The 23,300-nt window shown below is 33.1% G+C and overlaps 1 protein-coding gene across 10 annotated transcripts in view; it reads right to left on the reverse strand.

Moving 5' to 3' along the window:
• LOC134840076 (hemicentin-1-like) overlaps window positions 1–10,137 on the reverse strand; it is a 299,861-nt gene extending 289,724 nt beyond the window's left edge. For 6 of the 10 annotated variants that reach the window (XR_010162399.1, XM_063855738.1, XM_063855739.1 and 3 more), the window contains exon 1: window positions 915–1,460. The gene's annotated coding sequence lies outside the window, so the exon portion shown is untranslated. Of the gene's footprint in view, window positions 1–335; window positions 456–914; window positions 1,461–9,688; window positions 9,811–10,076 lie in introns of those variants that run through there. The other 4 variants (XM_063855734.1, XM_063855732.1, XM_063855733.1 and 1 more) reach the window with 4 other exon arrangements.
• Between the last annotated feature and the right edge of the window lie 13,163 nt (window positions 10,138–23,300).

Consider the following 23,300-nt stretch of genomic DNA (forward strand, 5'->3'; position numbering starts at 1 on the left):
TTAGGCTCATGTTTTGAAAACAAATGCACCAAATTTTTTCCATTGAAGTCTTAAGCAATGTTGATTTTTATCATTTTTGTCTAAAATTAACCCACTTTGAGAAAGAGCGTTTTATATTTCAAGTTTCTTTCGTTTTGTCCGGATAGTTTAAATCAGCAGTGTAGTATGAATAGCAAAAAAATGCTGCTAGCTTTTCTCAAATGAAAAATGTTAGACATATGACTGTAAATGCTTTAATATGAAGACTCAATTGTTCTCTAAGTGCTTTCATGGTGTTAGTCAACGAGTGTGGACGTAACACAAATTACAAGCCATCAAATTCTTGAATCACTTACATTTGCAGTACCCGAGACGCCAAACATAAATAATCGGATTTTTCAGATAAACTTTTTCGAAACTTTTCAGATGAGTATAATCTTATTTTTCGTATAAATTGAGGTCTGTTATCGAGTGTGGTCAAATTAAAGGCTGAAATATAGGCTGATTATTATCTGAAACAACAAGAAAAGTTAACATAAATGTCAAGTGATGATATAAAGAGCCGTGAACCAGATGTTCCGATTATGTACTATTTCAGGTTAGCCTGTCTTCGTTTCTTTGGGGGTGAAGTGGCCCAAATTCAAACTAATTGTCAGGTCACCGCAGGCCATTGAAATACAAAATTTGCACAGCCCCATTTTTAAAGTCGGTTCATACGATGAAGTGCGCAGGGTAATATTATAAATAAAGCCAATGCTATACAGTTATTTCTACTTAACCACCAAACTGGAAGTAATTTGGCATTAAAAGCTATCATGGTGTGAAAATATTTTCTCAAGAAGTATGAAAGTTGAAGTGGAAAAATACCCAAATGCAGTTTTCTATTACTCCAACTGATTGAAATCAAAAGCTCAAATTTCAAAAAATATATATACCTTGAAAAATAGGACCATATCATGAAGGTAAATGAATGCCTATAAATTTCGTTGCTGTCAACTTATAAAATGGTGTTGTACTTTACTTGCACTTTAAAAAAAGGAATATAATTTTTCTGTGAATTTTTTGTGAAATGGTGATTAAATCGCAGAGGTAGTTTCAGGTAAGAGACTACGAACACAAGCAATAATAATTAGAGTAAACAATAAAAGATGAAAAGGAGCACATCAAAGTTGCGATGCATCAGCGTTATCTCACCTTTGGAGAACATCAAATTTATTTCCGATGAAAATGGTATGTTTTTATCTGAATTTTCCAACCCCCTAGCAATGTATCAGGACAGGGAGATACACCTAATCCAAACGCCTTTGAATTATCCGCTTCATTCCTTACTCCCCCATTAAGTAATAAACACCTTTTTATTTCTACCTCTAATATTTTTCCTAACTTTTGCTATTTGTTCTTTTTTGAAGACCGGTAAATGCTGTTCAAACGCTGATTGAACGGTAATATATATTTATATATTGCAGTCGAAATTATGGGAGTATAAGAAGAAAGAATTAAACATAAATAACTTTGCATTTAAATCTTTCCCATTTCTTGATAGACCATGCAAAAACGTAGGTGCCATTGAAATTTCATTATAGCATGTCTGTCCTTTTCATTTGTTTCGACCAATGGTAGCATAAATTTTGCCGCTGAAAATCAAACAGAAAATGTGATTTTACTGCTATTTGTCAATCTTCCATGAAGAATTTTTTCAAATGAAGCTAATTTGGTTCAATTCAAGGTCAAAAATAAGATGCATTTCAACATCCAAAATGAGCAGATAAATTTGATAAAACATTTTCTTGCATCCATAATCTGTAGTGTATCCGTAAGTGTAGTTTACACTTAAAGCTATTTTGTTGAGAATATAGTTAATTTGTGACATCCTTTTAAATTTTTCACAAAAAACAACGAGTTTTTGGGTATGTCAATCTTTTCAATATTCTTTTCAAACTACTTTTTGCATTCAATTACTAACTTAGTCCTATGCTGAATAAAAACATTAAAATTCCTTAAAATTAAAGCTAAGCTGAACTAGCTTAAGAAAAAGTATGTTTGATGCTTCAGGAAAATTGGTTTGTCCAACAAATGACCCGGTGCACAGAAAAAAAACATAACAGAAAATTGACAGGTATCTTATAAACCGAACAAAATAAGTTAACTTGATCACAATCAGGGGCGGATCTAGGATTTTCTCGAGGGAGGGGGCAGATTTTCATATAAAAATTTCGAAAATTTTGTCGACCTTTTTTTAGGTCGACCAAATTGATTTTCCGAGCTCTCCCCAAGCAGTAAAAAGACCTTGTTTTGAACAAAATTTCTGCGCCGCAGGCAAAACTTTGAAAAAACAGGCCAAAAAAGGCGTTTTAGGAACTTTTTGGAAAAATTTTGATCAAAAAATGAGCGTTTTTTTTGGCGCGCGCTCCCCCCACCCCTCAAAATTAGTGTATATTGGCGCCTAATAATTGGATATCTCAAAATAGTACAAAGGGGAGCACTTTGGGTCGGCATGAGCTCGAATCCTTTTTTCTTTGAAAAACTGGGATCAAGTTAACATCCTCTTCCCCATATATTTTCGGGGTGTTTTTTTCAGACCAAATTTACAAAACTCTGGTCCCTCTGGAGATCGATTTCTTGATCTGCATTCACCGTAAGGGTATGCACACCTTTATAGTAACCTACGGCGTCCAAGTTTAGGCGCAAGTAATCGCTTGTAACGGAATATAATGTTGTTTTTTCGACAATTATAATTGATTATAAAAAAAAAACTAGGTATTTAAATAATTTATAATCGATAGTTCATACAACAATTATAATCGAGATCTTTAATTACAATAGTTTATGAAAAAAACTCTTTAATTCAATTGTGATTGATTATAATCGATTATAATTTTTTATTTTGCCAAAATTTTCTCACGCCCAATTCCAAAATATTTTAATTATCTCCAATGGGTTCATTTGAACACAAAATTTTACCAAAAAGTTCAACTTAAAATCTGCTGCTTAATACAAGTTTAAAACAGAAGAAAACAGAAAAATTAGAACGTTGTAATTTTGAATTGTTTTGAAATTTTGTTTTGAAAATCGACATTTAAACATAAATCAACGTCTACAAAAAGCATAAAACACAAGCAATTCAGATGCAAGGTCGAAGACAAAATAAGCAAACAAGAGGGATCATTATCAGTTATAAGGGATTTTTTTTGCTAAAACTTTGAGATAAAAATTGAGATAAAAATAGTCGATTATAATTTTATGGAAAAATAGATGGATAAGTATTCAATTATAATCAAATAATTGTATTATAAATCATTATATATAAACTTTAAAAAACTATAATTGGTTTTAATTGGAAAAAATCATTTTTTTCTTTCTTTTTTGCAAATAAAGTTATACTATAGTCGATTATTAACACTTGAAACTTATTGCGCGCTAATCTAGTCTCTCCAAACTGCCCGTTTTATGCTTTAGACATGAAAAAAATTACCTCATTTTGAAAAGTGTTTCAAATTGAATTGAGGCAGCAAAGTGATTTTTATCAATTAAATACACGACTTAATTGTAACACACAAGTTTTAATATTATCAGACTAAAAGTCATAGTTTGGCAACCTACTTTCTCAAGAACTAATCAAGATCAATGAAACGCCAGCTGGAATTTTCAGGGTTTTGCACTGATACCAGTACTCATGTTCAATTTGTAATGATTTCTTTGCCTGATGAAAAGTGGAGTTTGTCGCGAACTAATTTTACCGAATGAAATACATTGTCAAATTTTGTACCCTTATAGTCTTGCGAACCTAAAACTTTTTTGTCAATTTGCTGTTCATATAATCACATCTTGTCCTGAAGAAAAAAAATCGACAACAGAAAGCCACAACGAGCACAAATAGCGATATGATTCATTTATGAACTTGAGAATGTTATAGTACAAAATTATGACATGCTCAAGTTCATAATGGTCAGTACTCACTGACCAATTATGGTCAGTACTCATGTTCAATTTGTTCATAATGCTCAAGTTCATAATAATCAGTACTCACTGACCAATTATGGTCAGTACTCATGTTCAATTTGTAATGATTTCTTTGCTTGATGAAAAGTGGAGTTTGTCGCGAACTTATTTTACCGAATGAAATACATTGTCAATTTTGTACCCTTATAGTCTTGCGAACCTAAAATTTTTTTGTCAATTTGCTGTTCATATAATCACATCTTGTCCTGAAGAAAAAAAATCGACAACAGAAAGCCACAACGAGCACAAATAGCGATATGATTCAATTATGGTCTTTTTTCGAATCTCCCTTCATCTTTGCCAAATATTCGCAATAATCATGAACTCTTGACCATTTTATCATAATTGCGTGACAACTAGCCCAACTATAAATTCCATTTTGGAAACGTATTGAATATATTTAAACCTTTTTCTTTGCTCAAATTCATTAAAATTGCCTTTTTAATGCAGTTTCTTGAACCATCGCAAGGTTTTCGTTATATTGATGATCATTGATGCTTTAATTTTATTGCATATTTTATTGGTTCTATCTTTAACAGCTTTCTCCTATTTAAGATTAGTTGGCTCAAGTGGAACTCCTATAAGCTTCATGTATTGTTTCCATCATTCTTTTTCTATGTCATTTAAATAATTGGAAACAGTTTTCTCTAAAATTTAGTTTCTCTGTTATCTCTGATTTTAAGGGTATCGTTCTTCATTATTTCAATTCATTTTTTGTCCAGTATTTGTTTTTGTCAATTTTTGTCCAATCGATAGTTCATACAACAAATATAATCGAGATTTTTAATTACAATAGTTTATGGAAAAACTCTTTAATTCAATTATAATCTCTTATTTTGCCAAAATTTTCTTAAGCCAAATTGGAAAATTTTTTGATTATCTCCGTTGGTTTATTGTTTTTATATCAATGACAGAATCTCTAAAAATGAGATATCTTGTCACAAAATGGTTTATCTGAACACAAAAACTCACCACTAAAAACTTCAATTTAAAATCTGCTTCATGAAACAAGTTTAATGGACAAGAAAAGAATAAAAACAAGAACGTTGTAATTTTGAATTGATTTGAATTTTTTTCTAAAAATCACTATTTTAACAAAAATTAACGTCTACAAAAAGCATAAAACACAAGCAATTCAGATGCAAGGTCGAAGACGAAACAGGCAAACAAGATGGATCATAATCAGTTGTAAGGGATTTTTTGCAGAAACATTGAAATAAAAATTGTGATAAAAATCGTCGATTATAATTTTATGGAAAAATAGATAGATAAGTACTCAATTATAATCAAATAATTGTATTATATATGATTAGATTTTAACCTTACAAAATTATAATCGATTTTAACAGGCTAATACTTTTTTCGTAAATATAGTCATACTATAGTCGATTATTAACACTTGAAACCTAATGCACGCTTCTCTAGTCTCTCCAAATTGCCCGTTTTATGCTTTACACATGAAAGCATTCCCGCATTATAAAAATTGTTTCAAATTGATTGAGGCAGCAAATTGATTTTTATCAATTAAATACACGACTCAATTGTAACACACAAGTTTTAATATTATCAGACTAAAAGTCAGAGTTTGCCAACTTACCTTCTCAAAAACTGATCAAGATCAATGAAACGGCAGTCGGGATTTCAGGGTTTTGCACTGATACGCGTATTCATGTTCAATGTAAAATGATTTCTTTGCTTGATAAAAAGTGGAATTTGTCGCAAATTAATTTTACCGAAAGAAATACATTGTCAAATTTTGTACCCCTATAGTCTTGCGAATCCAATATGCTGTTAATATAATCACATCTTGTTTAAAGAAAAAAAATCGACAACAGAAAGCCACAACGAGCACAAAATATGATATTATTAAATTTTGAACTTGAGCATGTGATGATGGTTTTTTTTCGAATCTCCTTTCATCGTTGCCAAATATTTGCAATAATCATGAACTGTTGACCATTTTAGCATAATTGCGTAACAACTAGCCCAACTATAAATTCCATTTTGCAAACGTATTGATTATATTTAAGTCTTTTTCTTTGCTCAAACTCATTAAAATTGCCTTTTTAATGCAGTTTCTTGAACCATCGCAAGGTTTTCGTTAAATTGATGCTCAATGATGCTTTAATTTTTTTTGCATGATTTACTGGTTCTATCTTTAACAGCTTTTTCCGTTTTAAGAACAGTTCGGTCAAGCGGAACTTCCATATATTTCATGTTTTGTTTCCATATTATTCTTTTTATATCGATTAGATAGTTGGAAACAGTTTTCTCTAAAATTTTGTGTCTCTGTTATCTCTGATCTTTGAAGGTATCGTTCTTCAATATTCCAAATCCGTTTTTGTCCTGTGAAACCTTTTTGCAAAAAAACAAAGAGTCGTTGATAGATTCTACTAGAATATAAATAATTCTCCTAGTCATATTTTTGATTTTCTTTAATTTAGCTATCGTTTTGACTTGGCAAAACTTTTGTGATTGTCAGTATTTTTCAAACAAACTTCGAATATTTGACTAAGATGTTTTGATATGGATTTTCCCGTGTCTGTTCAAAACATTCCTATACAAAACAGTCCAATACAAAACAGTCCGGAAAAGTATGAAAATGAAGGAAAAAACAGTCCGATACAAAACAGTCCGAAAAACAGTCCTAATTGATAATTGTTTTAACAAGCCGGCAGGCCGAGAATTGTCCTTTGATCAACAAACACGATGATCAAAATAGTGACCACCGCAGTCGCGCCATTGTGTTGCGAGCTTGCCAACAGAGGGAAGGACTTAATACAATTTTAGAGCCGGTTATTGCCGCAAAGCGGCGACGCGCGCGTAGCGCGCCCACCGGCGACCTTAAACCGGACTGTTTTGTATTGGACTTTTTTTTTCCTCCATTACATGATTTTCGGACTATTTTGTATTGGACTGTTTTGTATGGGACAGTTTTGAATATGCACCGTCTTTTCCGCATACTTTTTATACGGAAAGGTTTAAGATAGTAACTTTTCCCAAATTTACAAAAAAAATTGCCAATTCAATTTGAATGTATTTCTGTACCATAATTACTGAAAAAAATCAATTCTGGAAAAGTTTGGCTCACTTTCAAAGTTAAGCATTTTAATTTTTAGATAATGTTTATAATGTTTGCATTTCGAACAATAAAATTTCGAAACGAGATTTAGAAAGAATCTCCTACTTACTTAATTAGGGGTTTGAAATTATATTGGAGACATCAAAAAATCAATTTTGACAAACCATGTCATATGCAGAAGGGTTGTTTAATATCAACAAACTAAATCAGTGGTTCTCTCAGTAGACTAATGCAACGAAACGAGTAGTTTGGACTCTGAGATTCCGTTATTGTACTCTGCGACAATTATTCAATGAGACTTTTCAAATTTGTTATACTTTTTTCAATTTGGAAAAAAATTTTTAGGAAAAATTTCTATCTTACAATTTTTTTGTACAAAAAGTCACAAATAATGGGCACTATAGTTTGTACTGTTAATGCGAAAGCGGAGATTTAACCCATCTGGCTATTTTGTCTATTAGTGTTTCACTATACGCAAATCAATTTACTTTGTACCTCAATTAGCGTGTGGGAAAATCATTTTCAAAAAACTCAAAAAGTAGGTTTTTGAATCTTTTTATTTTCACTTGTTTTGAAAGCCACCCATTTTCTTGAAATAATTACAACTCCATAGACCTTAAAATGCAGTCAGAATTTTTTTGCCCTGATACAAGCATTCTTGCTTGTTTTGGCTTAAACTCGAAAGCGCAGCTTTAAAGTTTTGGTATAAGAGTTTTCTGAGTTTGAAATTTGAAAGTTTTAATTCAAAGTCTTTTGGTTTTCTAAAATTGTCTGAGAAAACAGCTGTTAATTTTTTTTGGAAATTAAATTTGCAATGATGAATCAAAACAAACGATTTTCATATATTTTACAGTTTTGATATTCGAAATGCTATTGGTAAAATTTTTTTTTCATCTGAGAATTGAAAACAACTTACTTTATCAATTTCAAGTTTTGAAAATTTACTACTGTTAAAAAAAAGTTAACCATTTTTTGTGGCATCATTTTATCTATATAATAAAATATTATCAGCAAAACATGAGACTTTATGATTTATCGCAACTATGGCATGATTTATCCGCTCACTTGTTCAAACGCCTAATAAAATTATCTTACATCAAGAACACATCAAACACTGCTGCTCGTATCAGAACAAAATGACCGTTGCAAATGGCATTTAACTGGTTTTAAAGGTTTTGTTGATAAAATTTGGGTTAAATCTACAATTAACTTAACAGTTCAAAACTAGTTTTTGTTTTTCCATCCTTTAGCAAGACTAAGATCTGAGTAAATTTTTTGAGGTCTAGCAGTGAAAAAAAAATTTTGTTGACTTTTCTAACTTTTGGTATAAGAATCTTTGTGAAGTCTAAAAACTAAGAATAATTCCTAAAATTTTTTATGATCCAGCAAGTTTTGTGACTCTGAGGACGAATGTTTGTATAGAAGAAAATTAAAAATTACTTCTGTCTGCAGCTTTTCTCGCGATTTTTTTGAAAGCTTTAAAACTGATAACTTAACCATTTTGGGGTAGTTAATGCGTGCAAAATTTCCAACTATTTTTAAATTTGGCTCCAAAACATATCTTAATTAATAATTTTGAGCAAATTTTTTGACTCAGATATTGGCTCACCTAGATCTTGTTTCTGAGGGGAAAGATCTTTAAAAAATTATTTCTCTTTTATTTTAATATTAATAAAATACCAAAATTGGTCAAGTAAAGTTCGATTCTCGCTCTGAGGCGCCTGAAAACAAGCTTTATTCAGTCTTACGGCCGTCTCTCAGGAGATGTTTTTGTAAAAAGACTTCTTCATTTGTATTTTGTGTGATGACATTTCTTGGAAACAATTTAATGTTGTCCCGACTTCGTAACGAAAGAAACGGAATATTTGTGCTTGGTTGGGTTTTTTTCAGACAAATGTCGACCATTTAACTAGCCATTTCTGACAAAGTTTTTTTTAATAATTCGAAAGTTATTGTTGTCTCCTGAGCTAAATTTTTTTTTTACCTGTGATCAATTTTTGTAATGTTATGGCTAATTGTAGGTAGCTAATTTGGCCAATTTGGGACAATTAACGCGCGATATATTTCAAATTATTAACGCGTAAGCCCAGTCTTAATCCAACTTAGAAATCGTTCAAATCGTGTCAAAGGAAAGCTAATTGCCATAATTGATTTGTTACTAGAAAAAAAATCTATCAGTTTATACTTTATACTTTTTACTGCTTTAGGAGAGCTCGCAAAATCAATTTGGTCGACCTTAAAAAAAGTCGTCAAAATTTTCGAAAATCCGCCCCCCCCCCTTCGAGAAAATCCTAGATCCGCCCCTGCTTGTAAGTGAATTATCTTCCTTATTTTGAACTCCATAGCTTCCTAATATCTCAAACCTCCATATCTCAATAATGAAACATGTATGTCAACAAATTGAAACATATTTGGCAACAATTATTATCTGTTATTATCTGGACGCCTGTTTTTCTAGTAGGGACGATTATAACTGATAGAAAAAAGAATGAGTGGTAAGAAAACGCTAAAATATTGTTAGCTTTGTAGTAGAAATAAAAAGACGGTTATTAGTACTTTCACTTCGTGAAATGGTCGGAACAGAAAAAAAAACGAGAAGAAATGATCAGATGTAAGAAAGACACGCACCTGACAGATTAAACTGCACCTCTGGAACTAGTCTTCGTTCGATGTAACTTCCCTATCTGAGGAAATGGCTATCAATATCATACCACCCACACTATTATCCTTTCCTTTTGAGATTATAATTTGAGATGGTAAATTATAAACTAAATCCAAGTGTGAATTACTTAATAACCAGCCAGGGGTCAAAGTATTTGAAAATCAACAACAAAAAAGTTCAAAAATTGTTTAGATAATTCATACTTTCAAAAAGATAACAATAATAATCAAAAAAAGGTAAGCTTAAGGCTGTTCCATTGTAGTTTGATTTAAGTATTGCAAATTAGATAAACTGCAAATTGTCTATTTTATTTACCCAGTGTTAGTTAGAGTCTAAATGAATGAAGGATAACACGTGTGTGTGAAGGGTGAATTGGAAAGCGACTCAACAAAGCGAAAAAAATGATACAACAAAAGTAAAAACAACGAGGTTGGCGGGCTTTTTGTTTAGATGCGCAGTCAGCTGCTCAACGGGGTGTGGATAAAAGTGAATCTTTCCGGATAAATTTGGATTGTAAGATAACCACGCCCATGAACAAATGCCTCTGGATGCCGGATGGTTTTTTGCATGAAAAATGGAAAAATAGCAGCCATAAATCATCTGGACAATCTACGCTAAATTTTCATAACGTCCGATTTTTTAAACGCCGTCTGATTTTCAAAAGATTGCCGCCATTTTACAAATGATTTGAAAGAAAAACATTTTGTGAAAATTTGGATGGTTTTTGCCAATTGCGGCCCAGCTATTTAGTTGCAAACAAAACAACATTTTCCAAATTTTACTACTTTGATATTTAACTATTCTGCAATTAAGATATGTAACATAAATATATGCATCGGAACGACCGGCGTGTTTTTTTTTGTAAATTACATGTGTAAGTGCAATAAACTAATAAACCAATTGATATGATCAGATTTATTGCAAATTTTTACCGGTTGCGCGGCGGTGATATTTTTGGTGTAGACTAACTGCACAAACTGTTGTGATTGATTCGCTTCAATAATTCTACACTATTTTTCATGATGTTTTTGCTTCCTTTTGGTGGCTATGTACTTTTCCCCTTCGTCGCACACGCCACTTTTTTCGACAAGCAAACAAAAATAAACAAACAGATTTTTGAATATCATTACGATTACCATATCTCTACTTGTGCAGTTCAATGCCATCAGAGAATCAAGTCTACAGTCAGTGTAATAAATTAGTTTATTCGGCTAGAATTTTTGGAGCACGCTGGGTAGGATGGGCATCAGCATGCAGAATGGATTTTACTGCAAAAAAAAACACTTTTATAAATAATTTTTCTAAGATTATAAAAATTTAACCTCTCCATTATAGTATAATTCAACTCTATACTAATCTCACGAAATAATTTTTTAGCGGTGAGCTCCATTTTTCATACCTGCGTCACGACTACTCAAACTTAACTATTTTTTGGGAGGTTTAATTGGGTCGCAGTCCAACTGGGTTCGTATAACCAAGAACGAATTAGTCTGATTTAATTGAAAGCCTCTTTAACCCTGATCAAGTGGCTAAACAGACAGGGCGCAATACTTGATGTTTCTTATTTTTATATTTTTCTAAAAAATATATATGCAACTGACATTTCGCCAAATTTAACGCGCACAAATAGCACGATAGAAAACTAGTGTAAAAAATAGAGAAAATGATGTTTGCAGGTTGCTAGACAAATATTATCTTACTGTGTCACACTGGCTCCGAGAATATGTTCAAGACAGCAAAAATAAGTTTTTGAGCTCAAATTGTACACAAATGTGCCAGATAAATGTTCCGACTTTTGTATCGAAAGTAAAGGAATATTTGTGCTCGGGTGGGTTTTTTTTTCAGACAAATTTTGACTTTTTAACAAGTAATTTTTGACGCAATTTTTTTGTACATCATTCGAAAGGTATTGTTGTCCTGAGCTTAAACTTGAAAAGATATTTCACCTGCGATCATTTTTTGCAATAAGTTAAGGAAGTTTATTTGCCAAACTGATTTGTTAATGGGAGTGAAATCTATCATTTTGTACTTTCTATGGCGTTTCCCGGGATGATTTTCACAAAAACCTCAATTTAAAAAAATCATTTTTTACATTTAATTGTTTCATGCTATTACTGCTCAATAGACCTTAAAAAGCAGTCCGAATATTCAGGGCTTCGGCCTGATACGAGCAGTTTTGTTTCGAAATTTAGAATTAAGTAATACAGTTTTATTGTTGTCGTTCCGACTTTCGTAACCAAAGTAGCGAAATATTTGTGCTCGGGGTAGGTTTTTTTTCTTCAGACAAACTTCGACTCTTTAACTTGCCATTTCTGACGGATTTTTTAAATAATTCAAAAAGCATTGTTGTCCTGAGCTTAATTTTGAAAATTTATTTCACCTGTGATCGTTTTTCGTAAAGCTATGTGGGTTTAAGGGTTGCCCTTCTGGCCAATTTGAGACAATCAAAACGCGATTTATTTCACCCTATTGATGCGTAAGCGGATATTTAACCCGTCTTAGATATCGTTCCAAATTGGTGGAAAGAAGCTCATTTGCCATAATTGATTTGATACTGGGAGCGAAATTTATCACTTTATACTTTATATGGCATGTAGGGGAATGATTTTCACAAAAATTCTCAATTTTTTTTAATTTTCATTTTTTTTTATATTTTTTTTTTCATGCTAATACTGTTTCATAGACTTTAAAAGGCAGTCAGAACATTCAAAGGTTCGCCCTGATACGAGCAGTTTTGTTATGTTTAATTTCGGAGTTTTAGCCCATCGGATGCTCTGTGGGCAATAGCTCTTTCTTGTAAGGAGATAGGAGTGTTAAATTGGTTTATAAAATCCTTATGAGTTTATAACTATCAACTGCTTACCTCGATGCTGTCTAGAGACACCTAGAAGCAACAGTGCAATTTGTTATTGTTTTACATAATACAGTTGGAATAAACTTAACCCCCCAAAATATGCCGAACATATTCATTATGAAGTTACAGGACTCAGATTGCCAAAGGGAGCTATCGAGAACAACAGAGACATTCGAAGAGGTGTATTGGGTCTCCAATATCAAGTTTCAGCCTCAGTGATTTGAAACAGACACTAGGTAAAACAAACATCGATCTCCAACCGATAACGGACAAATTTCTCGATTGTACAAACAATCGGATATATATCTTGGGTCAAATAAAAGTGAAGATTACATTGAACGTTTGGACGAAACACGATAGAGTTTTGCTGATCCTGGGGAACCATCAGCAAGTTCAAAAATCTAGAGGAAATGAGAAACAAAAATCTAAAGAAAAATAGGAGGGGCAATGAACAGTGTAGTTTATTCATGTTTTTGGATTAAAATGAACATTAGATTTTAGTACAGCTTCCAAGTCTACATCAGTAAATCTGACTTTTCTTAGCATCACCCTGGCGTTTTGGTAATTTCTGATTCTAACATCATTGCTTTCCTGGGAATAGTAATATAGTTTTGGCGTGGAAACGTCGCCGTCATTGCTGAACAGCTCACTCCTTCTCCTGACACCGATTGTTTGTCGGCGTTGGCACTGTAGTCAGAGATTCTATAACCAATCATTGAAATGTGTTCCAATTTATCACTCTCGTTTTCGTCGTTGAAAAACACTCTTGACGCCTCCCGTTTCGTGCGTCTCCGCTTCGTTGCGTCTCTTCACGCAATCTTCTCTGTCTGGCCACTGCATTCCGATTTGGTTGATAAACTACCCGATTGGCTTCGTGCTCGATATACCCACGAGCGCCGCTAGTGCCTTTGAGACATATCGCTCCACTCGAATTTAACAGAATTAGCATTGCAACTCATCGACTCATGGAATGCCTTTTTTCATTTGCACTGCATGTGGTAGAGTTCTATTAACTATTGATTTAATCAACTGTACACCTGAAGATTTCACTCCTGTCTTAGGCCAAGGTGCTCGTCTGCATGCACAGTCCTGCTATTTGTGCTCCCTGTAGCGAGCGTTGGGTCGTCTTCTACCTTATCGGGTTCGAACTCCAGCGGGTGCTTCCAATTTAGCAGCGCCATGACTAGGTTTCTAGATTGTCCCGCTGTGTCATGTCTGAACGCTTTGGACCCGTTGCTCCGCTTAAATTGTTTTAAGTTGATATGCGAATTTCGTCCAGCTCGCGCTTTTCTGATTCGGTGTATTCACCAAATTTTGTTTAAAAAAAGTTTGCTTTCCGCCCTTGCTGCAGTTCGCACGGAAACAATATTGCCGCTTTTTGAGGTCCACAAGGTAATGTACTATGCAGGGAAGGATCTAGGATTTTCTCGAGGGGGGCGGTTTTTCAAAATTTTTTTTTTGATTTGGTCGACTTTTTTATGTCGACCAAATTGATTTTCCGAGCTCTCCCAAAGCACTACAACGACTCTGCTTTGGCCAAAACTTTGAAAAAAAACAGGCCGAAAAAGGCGTTTTCAGGCACTTTTGGAAAATGTTGGCCCAAAAATCGCGTTTTTTCGGCGCGCGCTCCCCATTTAAAATTAGTATTATTGGCGCCAGGGAGGCACCTTTAGAAAAAAATTAGGGTTCGTCATCAAAAATGGATATCTCAAAATGGTTCAAAGGGGGGGACCCTTTGGGTTGGCAGTGGGTCCAATCCCAGAGGAAAAGGGCCCACCACCCCCTAAATCTGCACCTAATATTATGCCTCCATGCAATAATACATTTTTTTTCAGCCGTCTTCAAGCGTATAAAACAGGGCCGATGTTTCTTTCGACCACTATCGCTGCTCAGTGATCTCGAATTGAAGGTTTAATTAAATTGTTTTTCTAATACTTTCAAACATATCATTATACTGAGAAACCGGTACGCCTGGGCCAGATTTATCGAAACGTTAGAAAATATAAAAGAGTGTCTGAATTCTAATCAAAACGCATATAGGTATCGATGTGGCCGTTTGTATCTACTTACTCATTCAAATATTTTATGATTATTTAAAAGTCATCTTTGTAAAAGTTATTTTTATGAACTTTTTACTTGAGCCGCCATTTGCTAAAGTTCAACGCAAAGAAAGTATATTGCTGTTAATAAGCTTTTTTCTTCTGTTGACATAATATATTGGCTCCCAGAGTTCTGGTTGGAAAACTTCGTTCCGGCTCTAGTAGCCGCTCCGAGTGGCTTTAGTTGATTGTGTGATATTTTGGGTTTGAATTTTTTACCTGTTGAGAGATGTCGCCCGAAAATTTTGCTATCGCAGAAAGGTTTGGGTACATATGAGGAAACCAATTACCCCGGGCTGTCTGAAAATTGGCCTAGCCCGTGACGTGATGATAAAGTTGAAGCGGTTTCTAATTGGTTGTTCCATCATTGTTGGTTGACTCTGTCCAGTTTTGGTTGACAAAAAAAAAACAAAACGAAAAAACCTGTCGATGGCTTTTTTGCACAAATATATAGAAATACTGCAAATATATACAAGTACTTTTTTGCACAAAGTATTATATATTGGCGCCTAAAGCGTCCTTAGAAAAAATTTAAGAGTTGGTCGGCCGAAAGTGGAAGATATAAGTCACCCCCCCCCCCTCCTAAATCCGCCCCTGCCACGTACATCAGTTTTTCAGGGTTCACACATGTATAACCCGGACTTTTGCAGAGTGGTCAGAAAGGATGAATTAAGTCAAAGTTGTATACTTTTCTAGATCAACATAAAACTGATTCGCTATTCTATTTCATGATTAAGTTTTAAATTGACGTCTTCCAGCTTGTCGAGCACAAAGCTTGACCTATATTGTGCTGTTTGTGGGTGCTAAAACCCACAAACAGCACAATATAGGTCAAGCTTTGTGCTCGACAAGCTGGAAGACGTCAATTTAAAACTTAACTAAAAGATAGTGTTCTACAAGGGATCTAAAATTGCTTAACTAAAGTTGCTACTACTGCAAAAAACATGTAGAAGTAATTTTCTTGAAATCATTACTATTTCATCACTAATTTACATAAAAGGTTTTCAGAAAACCACCTAATTTTAAAAAAAAACTGTTTTTGGTATCAAGCTAAAAAAATTATGAAATTAGAATTTATAAAATTATAAATTACATCAAATATCTTCCATTACCTTGAAAAAATATTTTTCTTTTCTTTTTTACTTAACCCACTCAAAAATTTCATTTCATATTCTTGAATTTGATTGACTGAAATTAGCCAATCAGATTCAAGTGTCAGATCGAAAAGTTCGACTTACAATTGATACAAACAAATAAATTAGCCAAATTGACAAAAATCTAGTTTTTTTCTGTCAAATGTCAAATTTAACTCGAATCACTGTAATTTAAATTGAATCTGTTGCCGGTTAGAAAAACAAATATTGTTCCAAGAGGGCAAACATTTCGACCACAATTTTTAATTAGGCGCTCGCTAGTTCGGGCTTCATGGCAATCGGCTAAATTAAAAGTTAGTGAATTAGTGATACTTTTACTACTAATTTTAGTAAGATCAGTTATACAATAACTTCACAGATTACCTATTTTGAGCAAAATAGGTAAACAGACCCCAATTGTTCCAAACATTGGCAAAAAGGGGAGGAACTTTGTATTCGGGTGTGTTGTGGTTATCAGAGACCTCAAAAATTCAAAAAAAGCAAAAAAAAATTGAAAAACTTGTGATTTTTTTTCAAGCAATTTTTTTTTGATTTTATGTGAACCTTAATACTTTTTCCCGTTTTCTAGATATTTTTCTTCAAGCATTGTTTTTCAACTTGCTTATTTTTCTATGACCGTCGAGTGTGCCTAATCTCTAGTTTTTTGTTCAGCTCTTTTTATCACACGGCCACGAAAAAAAAACTAAATTTATTTGGAAGCACGTTTTTGTTGTTTTTAGGAGTATGGTCGGAACATTCTGGGCTATTTGCACAGTAACCGGCTATTCTTGCTTTGAATCGTAATTTTAAGAAAAAACGGAATGACCGTTTAATCTATTAATATCCGAGAAACTTTTGGCACGGGAAATCAAAAGTAAACGAAAATAAAAAAAAAAAACGATTATTAAAGAGGATATTGAACAAGGATGATTAAGGTCAAAATTGGAAGAGAGACAAAAAATTCATTTAATTATGACAAAGAAGTGTGAATAATTCAAAACACGGAAATAGGCTTTAGGCGGATGGGTAAAAGTAACGATTCTGTCAACAAAAATAATGAGTGATTTAAGGACACAGCTATTAATATATCTCAAAAAAGAACAGAAAAAAATGATGGATAAACTTTAAGAGGTCTTTCTTCAATTCAGGTATTACTGTTGCTTAGATGATTTTGCAGAAAATGCTTGGTTGATTTGATATGAACACGAAGAGTTTTTTTAACGCATTAAGATTTATTGCATCATGTGTTTGACTTTGAATCATTGAATGATTGCCGAACAACACGGAGATCAATTTTGACCCTAACAGCATCCAGTTTTGAGTGCTGATATTCGACTTCGGTTTGTATAAACCTGCAAAATAAAAGTTTAAAACTCATTAGATTTTGGTTGATATTTTTTATTTTATTGCAAAAACTATAATCGATTACATGTAAATCAAATACAATCTATAATTTTTATTACCTGGTGATTTTGATATTTACCATAAAATATAGACATTTTTTGCTTCAAAAACTTCGAAAAAATTCTCAAAGATTTGCTGAATTTATATAAAACCAAAGAAACTGAGCTGATTCTGCTACAAAAAAAAGATGTACGAAATTAACAATAAAAACTCTTAATTATTATTTATGATTCTTAGTTACCTTTTCGAATTTTCTAGTCTTCTAGAAATCTAGTCTAATGTGTACATAAACTTGTTCTGATCACTGAAAGTGGGAAAAAGCTTTGTCTTCGGGTTTGTTTTAGTTTTTGATTTGCTCTTTTACAGCTAATGAGTCATCAGAATGAATCAATTGATTCATCGCGCTGGTAGAGTCATGAAAACTTCCCAAAAAAATAGGTTGGAAAATATTTTAGTTCAATTGAAGCTAGTAAAGCAAGGGAGAAATGCAAACAGCTATTAATTAAGCTATTTAAATAAAAATTAATTAATTAAGTTTTTGTTCCGAGTTTCATAGCAAAAGTAACGAAATATTTGAAAAAGTATTGCTGTCTTGAGCTTAAAATTGAAAAGATAATTTACTTGTGATCATTTTTCGTAAAGTTATATGCGTTTAGGTATTGCCGTTTTGGCCAATTTGGGACAATTAACGCGCGATGTATTTCGCGCTATTAAGGCGTTAGCGGAGATTTAAACCGTCTTGGAAATCATTCCAAATTGGTTCAAGGAAGCTTATTTGCCATAACTGATTTGTTAATAGGAGCGAAATCTATCACATTGTACTTTATATGGAGTGTGGGGGATTTTCACAAAAAGTCTCAGATAAAAAATTCATTTTTTTTCTTTCTTGTCATGTCATGACTGCTCCATTGACTTTAAAAGGCAATCTAAAATTCAAGGCTTCGCCCTGATACAAGCAGTCTGGTTGAAACTTGAATTTTGATTTATTAAAAACAACATTTTTGAGCTAATATTAGTGCTACTTGGCTTAGAAAGCAGTGAATTACTGCCCAAACCACGTACAAAAAATCGTCTCAAATTCAAAAGAAAGGAAACATTTCACTATTCTTTTCAAAAACAATTGTGGCTGAAAATTTTTATTTCATCAACCTTAATACAAAAAGCAAAACCAGCGTAACTTCAAGCTGCTCAAAACACCACTCTTGCAAAACCGAGCTGCATCCTGCACGCAAGGCGAGCAGCTTCTAGAAACAATAGGAGAGCAGAGCACGATCAATATTATTGTTGTTCCGACTTTTGATACGAAAGTAACGGAATATTTGTGCTCGGGGTGGGTTTTTTTTTCTTCAGACAAATGTTGACTTTTTAACAAGCCTTTTTTGGCGGAATTTTTTTATATCATTCGAAAGGTCTTGTTGTCTTGAGCTCAAATTTGAAAAGATATTTCACCTGTGATCATTTTACGTAAAGTTACGGGGGTTTAAAGATTGCCATTTTGGCCAATTTCGGACAATTAACATGCGATATATTTCGCGCTATTAACGCGTAAGCGGAGAGTTAATCGGTCTTAGAAATCGTTCCAAATTGGTTAAAAGAAGCTTATTTGCCATAATTGGTTTGTTACAAGGAGCGAAATCTATCCTTTTGTACTTTATATGGCGTGTGGGGGGATGATTTCATAAAAAATTTCAAATTTCAGAAATTTTTTTTAATTTTGTTTCATTTCATTGAATTTTTTAATGTTGTTACTGCTTCATAAACCTTAAAAGGCAGTCGGAACATTCAGGGCTTCGCCCTGATACGAGAAGTCTTGTTCCACTTTCGTAACGAAAGTAACGGAAAATTTGTGCTCGGGGTTTTTCTTATTCTTCAGACAAATTTTGACTTTTGAACTAGCCATTTTTGACGGAGATTTTTATATCATTCAAAAAGTATTGTTGTCTTCAGCTTAAATTCTCTAATGATCATTTTTCATAAAGTTTTTGTGTTAAAGATTGTCATTCTGGCAAATTTGGGACAATTTACGCGCGATATATTTCGCGCTATTAACGCGTAAGCGGAGATTCAACCGTCTCAGAAATCGTTCCAAATTTGTTCAAGGAAGTTTATTTGAATAATTGATTTGTTACCAGGAGCAAACTTTATCATTTTGTACTCTATACGGCGTGTGGAGGGATAATTCTCACAAAATCTCAATTTTGTTAACAAAAATTTTGTTTCATTTTTGTTACATTCAATTTTTTCAAGTTATTACTGCTCCATAGACCTGAAAAGGCAGTCGGAACACTCAGAACTTTGCCCTGATACGAGCAGTCTCTTTAATAGTGGAATCCCAAAAATCCTCAGCTTGTCTGAAGCGACGTTGAGAACCATAATAAAAACGATACACCTAAGTTTGCTGCTGGAGCAGCTTTTTTTCAGATACAAATGACATTTGAACAAAACTCGTCTAAATAGCTAAAAAATAAATAGTTAGAATTGCGCAGGGTACTCGTAAACAAGTGATTTTTCCCGCCATTAAAAGATTTTTCAAGACAAATATTATTTAAAAATCTATATGAGCTGATATAAAACTGACAGGAGCAAGTCAGAGAACCAGAGAACCTCAAAATTTTAGCTCATTAAGCAGCGGCCATAGTTTTTTACTACATGTATCAAAGTTTTGACTTTTCTATGCCGTTTCACAATCGACAATTGATTTATGATTTTGAAAGTAAGTTTAATCTTGATTGTTACCTGTGTGCATCAAAAAATGTTAACTTTGAAAGGGATAAACAAGAACAGAATGAGGCATTTTGTGGTCAAAAGACAGATTGAATCGTCAAATGAGGCGTTTTAAATCACGGGGTTTAAAAGTAATGAGAACCATGCGAGTTCTTCAAAATATGGCTGATTGACGATTGACGTATTTTAACGACATAGAATGTAAGCATATCATCAAAACCTCATACATGCAGATTTGTTAAAGAAAAGGTTTAATATTTAAATCTTCATCGACCAAACCGTGAAAATCAGTTTTCACACTTTTGTTTGATTTGCAGCTACTAATTGAGATACAGTGATTAAATTATGACATAGGCTGAAAAAAAAGACATTTGACCATTTTAATGTCAAACGGGTTCATTGAAAACTCGCTCACAACTGATCCGTAAAACAAATGAAAACAACATCGCAGCCTCCAATTTAAATCAAATATCAGAAAGTAGTTTTTAGATACATACGGAAATTTAATTTCGCTGACAGTGGATGAAATTATTTTGACCGATAACCCGAAAAATTCATTGAAAGTTTTTGAAAATCAGAAGTTTTCGACGTTGAAATCAGGTAGTAAGTCAGCTAGGAATCTAAAAAATAGCCCTAGTGCCTCCAAACACGATGAAAGAGCTACGAAATTGAAAACAAATCTAAAAATTTTCCATTTCCTTTTTGAAAAAGTGTTCCATTTCTACTTTCCATATCCACTTTTAGCTTTCAAAAACAACATACTGTAAGATCAACACTCATCTTTATAGTTATATTCTCATATAAATTAATATCCTCACATAATATCACTAAAATCTTTAATATCCTCATATAACTTAATATCCTCTCTTTATAGTTCAAGTTATATCCTTATCAATAATTAGGAAAATATACGACAAGAAAGCTTGAAGCTCAAATCGACATAAAGAAAAACCATAAACTATGTTGATACCACAAAGAGGCGATACCACTTGTTGGTCATCTACTCACCTAATAATGAATAAATAAATAAATTGAATTCCAGCAAAATCACAAGCCTCATAACAAATTTAGCATAAAATTATTTACAAACAAATAGGTTCAAAGGAAGCTACCAACTCTACTTAGGATCAGCCAGAGGCATTCGCCCTAACGACGCTGATCCTCATGTCTGAGTATTGCAAACACATTCTTTTTCTTTCCGAAGAAAACTCAAATCAGATAGCGAAAGAAAAGTTGAACTAATTTGATTTTTTTAAACATTGAACTCAATTTTTTTGTACCGTTTCAACTCGAAGTCCCTTAGTACCATCTCTGGTAGCAGTATTCGATTTGTTACCATGACATTGATCATATTAGTCGGCAAAGCAAACACGAGATCATAGCTTTGGCAAAAATTGCACTAGCAAAATTGTTTTGGTTCTGAAACCCGCTAGTCGCAGGTCCTTGTAACCAGTTTATTTAAATTTCTTGAACTTGTTCATTTTATGGTTACTGCTTCTACTAAATAGTTATAAATAATCAGTTGAGTTGTGAAAACTGATATGAAAATTAGCTTTTTCACGGCATAAATTAAGAGAATCCAAAAACAACCCGGAAGCAAAAAACGCTTTGTTTTTTAGAGGCAATAAGAGCTTTGGTTGCATATTGCTGTTTCAACTTTCGAAGAAAATGAAGGCATTTTTGTGCTATGGGTATTTTTTTTATCTCCAAACTAATTTCGATTTTTCAACTAGCCATTTTGGAATTTCATATACTGTCCGCCTTGACATCAAATTTAAAATTTGGGAGGCATTTAACATAGTGTTAAGGAGTTCACTTTTAGATCATCAGAACGTTTATTCGACGCCATGCCATGGCAATAATAGTGTGTGAAAAAGAGCTCTCACTGGACCTCTAGCTTCAGTTATACCATAGTTCGACCAAATTCAGCTGCAATAAAGGTACCACGTGAAAGTTCTAGGCGCAAAAAAGAGCTCGCTCAACAAAACAGCAGTCTGGAATGTGAGGAAATAATACAAATGGACTATCCTTCGACAGGCCTGTTAAGGCCTACTGATAGCTCCTCTGCGTTTCGCAAGAACAAAAAGATTTACACATAGTTCGTTAGTGAACAATTATGGTAAAGGGTGTTTAAATATTGCCATTTTGATCCATTCAAAATAACTAACTCGCAAAATTTTTGTAACAGTAATGAAGATGCGGAAATTTAATTGGGTTTAGTAGTCGATCCAAATTGAATTTAGGCATGTTATTTATTAAAATTGTTACGTTGCTATATGCTAACAAAACTGCTCTTGTGAGGGCAAAGTCTTGATGTTCGTAGTGACCTTTAATTGGTCTCGATTGTTTTTCGGTTAAATGAATATTGGCAAAATTATGACTTTTAGGCTGATAATATTCAAGCTGGGTCTTCTATGGAATTAATAAGAACAATTAGCTTGTTGCCTCAATTCACGTGTGGTTGATAAAATATTGGTGTGCACAACCAGCTGGACCCATGCAGCTCAAAGCATTGACCATCCGAGGGAGCAAAGAGTTTTGGGAAATTGGTCTAAAAAACTAACCCGAGCATATATGTTTTTTTAAATTTTGTTTCGAAAGTTGAAACAAAATTTTTCAATTTGAAGGATTTTGCAAAATGTCTGAAATGCTCATTGTTTTTTTGTTGAATTTGAACCCTGCACGTTGATGTTAAATGGTAGTCAAAACATTCAGAGCGTCGTTCTGATACAAGCAGTTTTTCAGTTTAAAAATTTGTCATCACCATATTTTATCCAAGGAATGTACACAGCGTTGATTATTTTTTTTGTACAATTTCAACTATTCGGCTTTTGACATGCCACGATGTGTAACGGGTTTATCAAAAACTTCCAATTAGAATCAGCATAATTTTGCGAGAAAAGTTGATCTGTTTTAACGTAGGCATAAAATCATTAAAATTTTCCTGTTATTTTTTTATTCTATATTATTCAAAGCACAACAATTTTAGGATTGAAATAAATATAAGTGTACCTGAACCCAAAATATTAGCGATGCAATATTTGAAATGCAATTATGATAGATTAGCCCTAAACTGTGATTTGCAATTTTGTAGAAAAAACTAAATACCATCAAATTTTGGAAATATTTTCTTTTTCTTGACGTCTTTTTGCAAATTTTCTCAATTTATATAACCTATGTTCTTTTTGATTGTGCTGAAGACATATTTCGAATGTTTTAAAATAAACTCCGCCGTAATAATTTCTTTTTTTTGGACTTTTTCTTATCTTTACGTTCTTTGAATGAGCTTGTCTTTGAACCTAAAAAAATTCGAGTTTTCAATTTGCGACATCCAGTCACAAATGAAGACTAATTTAGCAAATGC

This window comes from Symsagittifera roscoffensis, chromosome 2, assembly GCF_963678635.1.
Source record: "Symsagittifera roscoffensis chromosome 2, txSymRosc1.1, whole genome shotgun sequence".
Classification (NCBI taxonomy): Eukaryota; Metazoa; Xenacoelomorpha; order Acoela; family Convolutidae; genus Symsagittifera; species Symsagittifera roscoffensis.